Source organism: Scyliorhinus canicula, chromosome 17 (assembly GCF_902713615.1).
Source record: "Scyliorhinus canicula chromosome 17, sScyCan1.1, whole genome shotgun sequence".
Lineage (NCBI taxonomy): Eukaryota > Metazoa > Chordata > Chondrichthyes > Carcharhiniformes > Scyliorhinidae > Scyliorhinus > Scyliorhinus canicula.
The window spans coordinates 115,166,782-115,178,126 of NC_052162.1; the positions used below are offsets into that span (position 1 = coordinate 115,166,782).

At 44.9% G+C, this 11,345-nt stretch overlaps 1 pseudogene; it reads right to left on the reverse strand.

Moving 5' to 3' along the window:
- Positions 1 to 11,345, reverse strand: part of LOC119952147 — a 104,081-nt pseudogene that overhangs the window by 51,325 nt on the left and 41,411 nt on the right.

An 11,345-nucleotide genomic window follows, 5' to 3' on the forward strand; every position in this document is an offset into this window, starting at 1 on the left:
TGAACCCTGGGAAAGTGATGGGTCCTGATGAGATCCCTGGTCGTACACCCAGATCCTGCACAGACCAACTGGCAGGTGTGTTTCCGGACATCCTCATCCTGTCCCTACTCCGTTCTGAGATTCCCACTTGTTTCAAGAAGACAACCATCATACCGGTGTCAAAGAAGAACCAGATAATGTGCTTCAATGACTACCATCCGATGATTATGGGCAGCAGGGTAGCATGGTGGTTAGCATCAATGCTTCACAGCTCCAGGGTCCCAGGTTCGATTCCCGGCTGGGGCACTGTCTGTGTGGAGTCTGCACGTCCTCCCCGTGTGTGCGTGGGTTTCCTCCGGGTGCTCCGGTTTCCTCCATCAGTCCAAAGATGTGCGGGTTAGGTGGATTGGCCAGGCTAAATTGCCCTTAGTGTCCTAAAAAATAATGTTAATGGGGGTTGTTGGGTTACTGGTATAGGGTGGATGCGTGGGCTTGGGTAGGGTGATCATTGCTCGGCACAACTATGAGGGCCGAAGGGCCTGTTCTGTGCTGTACTGTTCTGTGCTGTACTGTTCTAATTATGAAGTGCTTCGAGATGCTGGACACATCAACCCCATACTCCCAGCATTCCTTTATCCACTGCAATTCGTGTACTGCCACAACCAGTCCACAGCAGACACCATCTCCCTGGCCTTATACTCTCCCCTGGATCATCTCGACAAGGACTCCTACGTCCGACTCCTATTCATTGACTACAGCTCCACCTTCAACACCATAATCCCAGCCAAGTTCATATCAAAACTCCAAAATCCTGGGCTTGGCTCCTCCCTTTGCAATTGGATCCTCGACTTCCTGACCCATAGACCACAATCAGTAAGGATAAACAACAACACCTCCTTCATGATAGTCCTCAATATCGGGGCCCCACAAGGCTGCGTACTTAGCCCCCTATTACACTCATTATACACACACTTTGGCTCCCACTCCATCTACAAATTTGCTGATGACACGATCGTAATAGGTTGGATATCAAACAACGATGAGTCAAGACTACAGGAGGGAGATAGAGAACCTAGTGGCATGGTGTAATGACAACAATTTCTCACTCAATGTCAGCAAAACTAAGGAGCTGGTCATTGACTTCAGGAATCGAAGTATCGTGCATACCCCTGTCTGCATGAATGGGGCCGAGGTGGAGATGGTTAGCAGCTTCAAATTCCGAGGTGTGCACATCACCAACATTCTGTCCTGGTCCACCCATATCGACACTACGACCAAGAAACATATACTTCCTCAGGATACTACGGAACTTCAGCATGTCCACATTGATTGCCACATGGGTGGCATGGGAGCACAGTGGTTAGCATTGTTGCTTCACAGCGCCAGAGTCGCAGGTTTGATTCCCGGCTTGGGTCACTGTCTGTGCGGAGTATGCATGTTCTCCCCGTGTCTGCGTGGATTTCCTCCGGGTGCTCCGGTTTCCTCGCACAAATCTCAAAAGACGTGCTTGTTAGGTGAATTGGACATTCTGAATTCTCCCTCAGTGAACCCGAACAGGCGCCAGAGTGTGGTGACTGGGGGATTCTCACAGTAACTTCATTGCAGTGTTAATGTAAGCCTACTTGTGACAATTATAAAGATTATTATCATTGACTTTTCCCAATTTTTACAGATGCACCATGGAAAACATCTTATCTGGCTGCATGACAGCTTGTGTTATGGGCCAGGGTTTGGAAAATTCCAAAGTATATCATGGAGATCACCTGACCTACAACTGTTTCTTGGTTTTGGTTACGATGAGCACAAGGGCCGGCCTTTCAGGTGTTATTCAACAGAGGCCTCAAGCACTTTTCATCAAACCAAGCTTTATTCTATGAATTTAGTTAACATTTTTATAAACACACACAGTAAACACTTTTATAAATTACAAATTACCCCACACAGCTACAGTAATCTATGTATAACCCTTAATAAATTCCCCCCTTTAACTGTTCCAATTTAATAACAAGATCCCATAAACCAGTACCTCCTTTTCAAAGGTGTGGCCCAGCACACAGCACTCAAGACCTGGTTTGGATGCTCGTTTCCTTTCCAAAACAGCAGGTTTGAATTCCTTCCAGAAAGCAATTATTTATTTTCAAGTTAGCAAGCAGCCTGGAAACAGCTTTTGAAATGAAGATCGAGAGACGGGCCAAAATACTCCTCTTTCTGAGTACAGCAGCCAAAAATGTGAAAACGAAAGCAAAAAACTCAGAGCCACAAAACAGCCCCAAACCAAAGCGAAAGTAAAACCAACTCCCAGTGCCACAGCCCAGCTCCACCCACACAATGACATCACTGAAGCCATGTGATGAGACAAAAACATTTCTTAAAGGGACACTCCCATGACACTTGGTCTGGCAGCTGCTCAGCCCAAGACTGTAAGAAACTACAGAGAGTTGTGAACACAGCCCAGTCCCTCACACAAACCCGCCTCTCATCCATTGACTCTGTCCACACCTCCCGCTGCTTTGGGAAAGCGGGCAGCAAAATCAAAGACCCCTTCCACCGAGGTTATTCTCTTTTACAATCTCTTCAATTGGGCAGGAGGTACAAATGTCTGAGAACAGCAATAACAGATTCAAAACAGCTTATTTCCCGCTGTTACCAGACTCCTGAATGACCCTCTTATGGACTGAACTGATCTCTCCATACATCTTCTCTACTGAGTAGCACTACACTCCGTATGCTTCATCCGATGTCTATGTATTTATATTGTGTATTTATCATATGTCCTTTGTTTTTTCATGTATATAATAATCTGTCTGTATTATACACAGAACAATACGTTTCACTATACCTCGGTGCACGTGAATAAATGTAATCAAATCAAACTTTGCTCATTCTGACACTCGATGAAGTGGGAGGGTCGGAGGGTTTCTTTCTGCTGGACTGGCCGGTCTCATCACTTTGCTTCCAGTGGGCTGATGCTCTTTGAGCCTGGGAGAGCACATTTCCACTGAAATGATCCACACAGGCTGAAGTACATTTATTTTATCCTGGATAGTGAATAGTGTTTTCCCCCCACTACAGGTGGATCTAAAAGAAACCAGATGGGTTTTTACAACTGTCGACAATGCTTTCATGGTCATCGATGACTTTTAATTCCAGATTTTTAATTAATTTAAATTTCACCATCTGCTGAACCTGGATCCCTATTGCATTACCCTGGGTCTCTGGTCTGGCTATTGTTTTCCCAGATGTGTTTTGTGAGAGATGAAGTCACTATAGCCGATAAGTGAGCTGTTTTCGAGTTGTTTCCTTTACGTCCTGTACTTTCCCACTAACTTGCAGACAAAACAGCTGTAACTACTGTGTATAAATGTGTTATTGTAACTACTCCTTGAGATGCTTCGGTTCGCTGAAGCATTCCCCTGTATGCTTGTAATAAAGATTCCCAAACTTGAACCAACTCTGGACTCCGAGACACATTTGTCCCACAACAACCTGGTGTCAGGAACAGGATCCACTGACAGCTCTGATTAAAGGAAAGTCCCCGTGGACAGCAGATACCGGGGTGACACAGGCAAGGCCGGATAGAAGTTTTGATGTCTTCAAGCTGAGTTCTGTAATGAAATGTCCAATGGTCGAGGACATTTAACGGGCGAACAAAATATTAAAAAATACAAGGTGGAGAAATGTGCGCTGAAATTTCCATCTTTGGGTGAGCTGAAGAATATAAAATATATTGTTTTTAGTGATGCCCCACTTGCATGAACATGTCAGTGTCAATACACTCAGTGATGTTTAAACATCTCAGCAGGAGAGCAGACAAACATTTCTCCTTCTAGATTTGAAGGTTGATGATATTCAGTTCCCATGAATTGAGTGATTGTCAGATCTTGACATGATGTATGGTGTGAAATTTCTCTCTGTAAATCCTCCCCTTCTAATATCCTGTAAAATTAGTTTACAAAAGCCATCACTGTTAGTGCAGGTTACACAAACGGAATGTGAAATTCGATCCTATTGTAAGATCTGGGTTTGGCTCCAATCTCAATTGTAATCCTCAAATCAATTACGCGTCAGAATAAGTTGTGAAAGTTACCTAAAAAATACTGAAGCTACTGACTAGTTACAGACCATTCCTGATACAAGAATTTTGTCACAGAATTTATTAAGTTAATTGTAATAAGTACAAAATCACAATAATTAACAAAGGCAGTGGATCAGTCCGTTCACTCTGAGTCACCAGCTCTTGACTTCTGGGTGACTGTGGCGATGTCTCTTGTTCTGTTGACTGAAGTCGATCCTCTTCCTTCATGTTGTGTTGTGAACCGAGCTCCAGAGAATTGTAGCTCATTAACCCTTTCTATTCAGGGTCGGTAGCAACCTGTAGTTCTGATTAGCCCAAGAAGCCCATGATCAGTCTCTGATTGGTTAAATGGGACACAATCAATATCTGATTGCTCTCTGAAGGACGTTGGTCATCCTGTCGATGTAATTTCCCCTTAACTCCTGATTGGTTACCCTGGATCTCGGTCAGTTGTGGTAACATAATTTTCTTTGTGGCTGTTCCCTGCTGTTTTATTAAGTTTCTAGCTTTTGCACTAAGACAACAAGGCAACACAGGTAATTTGAATGTCTACGTACTTGTAATAAGAGGATATGTGGTGTCACTTCCTCATGATTGATGTTCGTCAGGCTCATCGTCCTAACTGATACATCTCAGGTGTTATGTGTAACTTCTTAGTGACTGCTGATGCAAGTTACTTAAATACAAATACTAAAAGTACAAGAGATACACAAACATAAACTAATACAACAATTACGACAGAATACGAAAAAATAAACCCATAAAGGTGATTGGTGTTCTGAAGTTCATGTAGCAAGATATACATTACAAAATACCATTTTCTGAAATGAAAGTCACAAACTACATAACTACAACACCATTACAGAAACTAATAATAATAATAACAACAGTCGCTTATTGTCACAAGTCGGCTTCAATGAAGTTACTGTGAAAAGCCCCTCGTCGCCACATTCTGTCGCCTGTTTGGGGAGGCCGGTACGGGAATTGAACCCGCGCTGCTGGCATTGTTTTGCATTACAAGCCAGCTAATTAGCCCACTGTGCTAAACCAGCCCCCCATACCATTGGGAAATCTGTGTATACTTTGAAGGAAAGTGACTATTTTGCTTTTAAGTTAAGTGAATACAATCTAAGACATTTCTCCAGCACTGACACACACAATTAAACTACAAGAAACATCACATGCATCCCCTAATCCTGTCAGAAAATGTAACAGAGATTCTCATTCAGCATTAGTCCTGTGGCCTAAGACAATATGGCACAAGTCACTTGCCAAGGAGGAGTGCACCTGAGCTCGAGACTCACATAGTGCAATACCGTATTGAGTGAATTGATTCATACACTTTGGTTTCATTATATTCAGTTATCACAGAATCAATGACAAACAAGGACTTCCCTATGATCACTGTTACCTAGATGTTCCATCAAATGTTTATTGACAGGGTGGATATGGAAAGGACGTTTCCTCTGGTGGGAGAATCTAGAAATTAGAGTCACTTTAATAGTAATAACTTGCCCATTTAAGCTAAAGGAGAACATTTTTTCTCAAAGGGTTGAGAGTCTCTTCCTCAAAGGGCAGTGGAAGCAGAGTGTTTGAATATTTTAAAGGTAGAATTGGATAGATTCTTGTTAAGCAAGGGGATGAAGGGTTATTGGGGGGTCAGTGGGAATAAGACCATGAGGAATAGGAACAGGAGTCGGCTGTTCGGCCCTTCGGGTCTGCCCCGCCATTCAATCCCGGGTGATCCAACATTCCTCATGTCCACTTTCTGGCCCTTTCCCCATAGTGCTTTATTCTTTCACTGATCAAGAATCTATCTCCACCTTAAATATACTCACGGACGCACTCCCCACAGTTTGAAAAACCCACAACACACAGAGAAGAAATTCCTCCTCATCTCAGTCTTAAATTGGTACCGGTTTATTCTGAGACCATGCCCTCTGGTCCGAGACCCTCCCATGAGGGGAAACATCCTCTCAGCATTTACCCTGTGAAGCTCCTTAAGAATCCTGTCTGTTTCAATGAGATCACCTCTCATTGTTCTAACTTCCAATGAGTAGAGACCCAACCTGTTTAACCTTTGCCCCTAAAACGATCCCTCCATACCTGGGATCAACACAGTGAACCTTCTCTAAACAGCCGACAATGAAATCATATATTTCCTGAAATAAGGGGATCAAAACTGCTCTCAGTTCTCCAGATGTGGTGTCACCAGCACCTTGTCCAGCTGCAGCAAGACTTCCCGATTCTTATACTCCAACCCCCTTGGAATCAGGGCCAACATTCCATTAGCTTCCTGATTACCTGCTGCACCTGGCTGCCAGCTTTCTGTGTTTCCTGCACAAGTTCCCCCCCCGAGTCCCTTTGTGCTGCAGCTTTCTGCAGCTTTTCTCCATTTAAATAATACTGTTCTTTTGTTCTCCCTTCCAAAATGAACAACTTCACATTTTCTCACATTATACTCCATTTGCAACGTTTTGTCCAGTTACTTAACCTATTAATGTCTCTTTGCAAACTGTTTGTATCCACCTCACAATTTCCACCTATTTTTGTGTTGTCTGCAAATTTGGGCAGTAAGTTTGCTTCCTTCCTCCAAGTCATTAATATAAATTGTACACAGTTGCGGTCCCAGCACTGATCCCTGTGGAACCCCACTGGTTACATGTCACCAACCTGAAAGAGAACCCCTTCTCCCCACTCACTGTTTCCTGCTCATTAGCCAATTCTCTATCCATGTCAATATACTACCTCCAACTCCATGGGCTCTTATGCTCACCTTTTTGTGAGGACCTTGTCAAAGGCCTTCTGGAAGTTTAAATACAACACATCTACTGGTCCCCCTCTGTCCACTCTGGTTGAGACTTCCTCTAAAAACTAGCCCTTTCATGAAACCATGCTGACTCTACTTGATCAGATTATAATTTGCTAAATATGCTATTACTGCCTTAATTGCCTCCCTCCCTTTTTGAATAGGGGTGTTACATTGGCAGTTATCCAATCCTCCAGGATTTCTCCAGAAACCAAGGATTTTGGAAAATTACAATCAATGCACCCACTGTCTCTGCAGCCATTTCTCTTAGGATCCTAGGAAGCAAACTACCAGGGCCAGTGGATTTATCTGCCTTTAGCCCCATTAGTTTGTCTAATGCTACTTCTCCAGTGATGGTATTTAATTCCTCCCCCCTGTTCTTTAGTATCATTGGGATGTTGAAAGGCTCTTGCAACCAGATTTATTTTTAAACGGGCCTGTGTGGAGTTGAGGTTACAATCAGTTCAGCCGTGAACTTATTGAATGGTGGAGCAGGCTCGAGGGGCCGAGTGGCCTACTCCTGCTCCTAATTCGTATATTATCACATCCTTTATAATAGATTGTAGAATTTTCCCTCCTACTGATGTCAGGCTAATGGGTCTGTGGTTACCCGTTTTCTCTCTCCCTCCTTAAATAGTGAGGTTACATTTATCACCTTCCAATCTGCAGGAACCATTCCAGAATCTATAGAATTTTGAAAGATGATCACCAATGTATCCACTATCTCTACAGCCGCCTCTTTCAACACTCTGGGATGTAGAGCAGCAGCTTTTGGGGACTTATTAATACATAATTTTCAGCCACATTAATTTCTCCAGTGGTACTTTTTGCACTAATACGAATCTCTTTCAGTCCCTCGTGCTCACTGGTCCCTTGGTTCTCCAGTGTTTTTGGGGCAATTTCTGTTTCTTCCTCCGTGAGGACAGATACACATTGTTTAGTTTCTCTGCCATTTCCTTATTCCCCATTATAAACTCTCCTGTATCTGCCTGGAATGGACCCACATTGGTCTTTGCTGATCTTTCCTTTTCACATTCCTGTTGAGCTTTTCCAGTTGGTTTTTATGTTTCTCGCCAGTTTGCTCTCATATTCTATTTTCTCTTGCTCAGTTTATTGATCCTTCTTTGCTAAATTGGAAAACAAGTTGCCAATCCTTAAGCTTACACTTACTTTTGCCACTTTATGAGCCTCTTCCTTTGATCTAATTGATTTTTAATTTTCTTGTTCGCCACGGTTGCATCACTTTTCCTGTCTCAGATTCCCTGAGAGAGAAAGAGAAGAGAGAACGAAATGCAGTCCTGATGTAATTGAAGCAGAAATAATAACAGCAGATTTCATCACTGTAATCACTTGTGAACTTGTTGGTGTCTTTGCAGGGACGAGGAAACACAGAATCCCTTCCCACACTGAGAGGTGAACGGCCTCTCCCCAGTGTGAACTCGCTGGTGTCTCCGCAGGTTGGATAAGTAAGTAAATCCCTTCTCACACTGACAGCAAGTGAACGGCTTTTCCCCCAGTGTGAACTCGCTGGTGTGTCTGCAGGCTGGATAACTGAGTGAATCCCTTCTCACACTGAGAGCAGGTGAATGGCTTCTCCCCAGTGTGAACTCGCTGGTGTATCTGCAGGCTGGATAACTGAGTGAATCCCTTCCCACACTGAGAGCAGGTGAACGGCCTCTCCCCAGTGTGAACTCGTTGGTGTATCCGCAGGTTGGATAACCGAGCGAATCCCTTCCCACACTGAGAGCAGGTGAATGGCTTCTCCCCAGTGTGAACTCGCTGGTGTGACTGCAGGCTGGATAACTGACTGAATTCCTTCTCACACTGAGAGCAGGTGAACGGCCTCTCCCCCGTGTGAACTCGCTGGTGTGTCTTCAGGCTGGGTAAGTGAGTGAATCCCTTCCCACACTGAGAGCAGGTGAACGGTCTCTCCCCAGTGTGAACTCGTTGGTGTATCCGCAGGCTGGATAACCGAGCGAATCCCTTCCCACAATGAGAGCAGGTGAACGGCCTCTCCCCAGTGTGAACTCGTTGGTGTATCCGCAGGTTGGATAACCGAGTGAATCCCTTCCCACATTTAGAGCAGGTGAACGGCCTCTCCCCAGTGTGAACTCGTTGGTGTATCCGCAGGTTGGATAACCGAGTGAATCCCTTCCCACATTTAGAGCAGGTGAACGGCCTCTCCCCAGTGTGAACCCGTTGGTGTATCCGCAGGTTGGATAACCGAGCGAATCCCTTCCCACACTGAGAGCAGGTGAACGGCCTCTCCCCAGTGTGAACTCGCTGGTGTATCCGCAGGGTGGATAACTGAGCGAATCCCTTCTCACACTGAGAGCAGGTGAACGGCCTCTCCCCAGTGTGAACTCACAGGTGATTCTGCAGGCTGGATAACTGAGTGAATCCCTTCCCACACTTAGAGCAGGTGAACGGCCTCTCCCCAGTGTGACTGCGCCGATGAGCTTCCAGCTGAGATGGAGCCCTGTATCGCTTCCCACAGTCCCCACATTTCCACGGTTTCTCCAGGGTGGGGGTGTCCTTGTGTCTCTCCAGGTTTGACGATCAGTTGAAGTCTTGTCCACACACAGAACACGTGTACGGTCTCTCCCCGCTGCGAATGGTGGGATGATTTTTCAGGCTGTGTAACTGGTTAAAGCTCTTTCCACAGTCAGTGCTCTGGAACACTCTCACTCGGGTGTGTGTCTCTCGATGCTTTTCCAGTCACACTGATGTTTAAAATCTTTTGAAGCCGACAGAACAGACAAACATTTCTCCTTCTCGAATCAAAGTCTGATGATATTCAGTTCGAAGGAACTGAGAGACTCAGTCAGATTGAGAGGTGATGGTTGAAATTTCTGTCTGTAATTCCTCCTCTTCTAATATCCTGTGAAAACAATTTATAATAGACATCGCTGTCAGTACAGGATAGAAATTCAGAACAGACAATTCGAGATTCTCTGGAACATTCTTTCCTCTCTCATTCCCCAAAAGCTGTAAATCTCCATCCCACACACTCTCCCTCCATTCTCACTCTGCTGTATCTAATATTCACCCTCCCTAATTCTCCTGAAGGTGCTGATTCAGGCTGATTGACAGATCCCTGCTCACTGCTTCCTGTCCTGGACACAGAGACATAACAAATACGAGCTGCAGTTGGCCATTCAGCCCATCGAGCCTGCTCGTCTATTCTGTGGGATCATTGGCCGATCTATCTCACCGACATTCTCCGTGTTATTGACCAGAGGCTGAGTGTGCTGACTCAATATCTGTGAGTTCATGAGGCCGAGCCGTAAAACACCATGAAGGGGTTCAATGATCCGGAGGAGAGAATCCTGAACACTGAGCAAGATGCCTCCTCGGCGGAGGCAAGAATTAAATGCTTGAATGGCGTGGGGAGGTCCTGGAGAACTTGGAGAACCAAGGGTCAGAGAAAGAACATCCGAGTCGTAGGCCTGCCAGAAGGTGTGGAGGGTAAGGCTCCCGTTAGGTTCTTTGAGGACCGGCTGTCACATTTTCTCAAGCTGGATGTGAAGCCTGGGTGAAGTTCGAAGGGATCTCAAGGCTGAGGGAGTGAATTATGTCACACTTTATCCTGTGACCCGAAGATTGTACCTGACAAGTCCGTCTAGTCTTTCAATAATCCAACTACTGCCTTGGCCTTTGTTAAATCTATGAAGAACAAGGATTTGGAGGGATGGTTTGCAGCTCAGACTAACTCAGGCTCTAATCTGGACTCTTTCCCTATCATGGTGTTGTTGTCTGAATATTTTATCTTTATCCTGTTGAAAGGAGTTGTTATTCTGTGAGCACCGATTGAATGTCTTCTTCTCCTTGAGTGTTACAGGGACTCGTATTATCTTATCTCAGTTATGGTAGATATACCGTTTGCTTATTATCCATCATCTTTCTTCTATTATCTGAGCGTTAATCATGGCAGAACCGAGTGGTGCCATTGCCGAAGGGTGGGTGGTGGTGGATGCAGGTCTTCACGGGTGGGTCTAAATGTGGGAGGGACTTCGACTCCCCATTCCCTTGTTGGCCCTTCTTTCTTCTTCTCATTTTGGAGAAGGTATCCTGAGGGTAACGACAGTCTGGCCATGGGGTTAATCCTCGGGGTTCTCAGTCTTATTGAGGAATGTCCCCTTGGATCTATTGTGCTGGTGATTCATTTGTGTATTTTGTTATTATGGGAGGGTTTATGTGTTGTTGACTTTATCCTACTCTGGTACAGACAGGGCTTTTATCTGTGAAAGGAGCAGTTTGGGGAAACTTTGGTGCCTCTGGTGTAAAGTGAGTTGGAGGAGGGGTAATGGCGCACCTTGATTGTGGTGTGAAAATCTGTTCCTGTTCTCTCTGTCGCCTAACTAATGGCGGCAGTTAATCTTCAAATTTTCTCAGGGAATGTACGGGGCATCCATCACCCTATCAGAAGGAAAATGATTGTCTCCTTTCTTAAGGAGAAAGTCGACATAGCTTTCTTCCAGG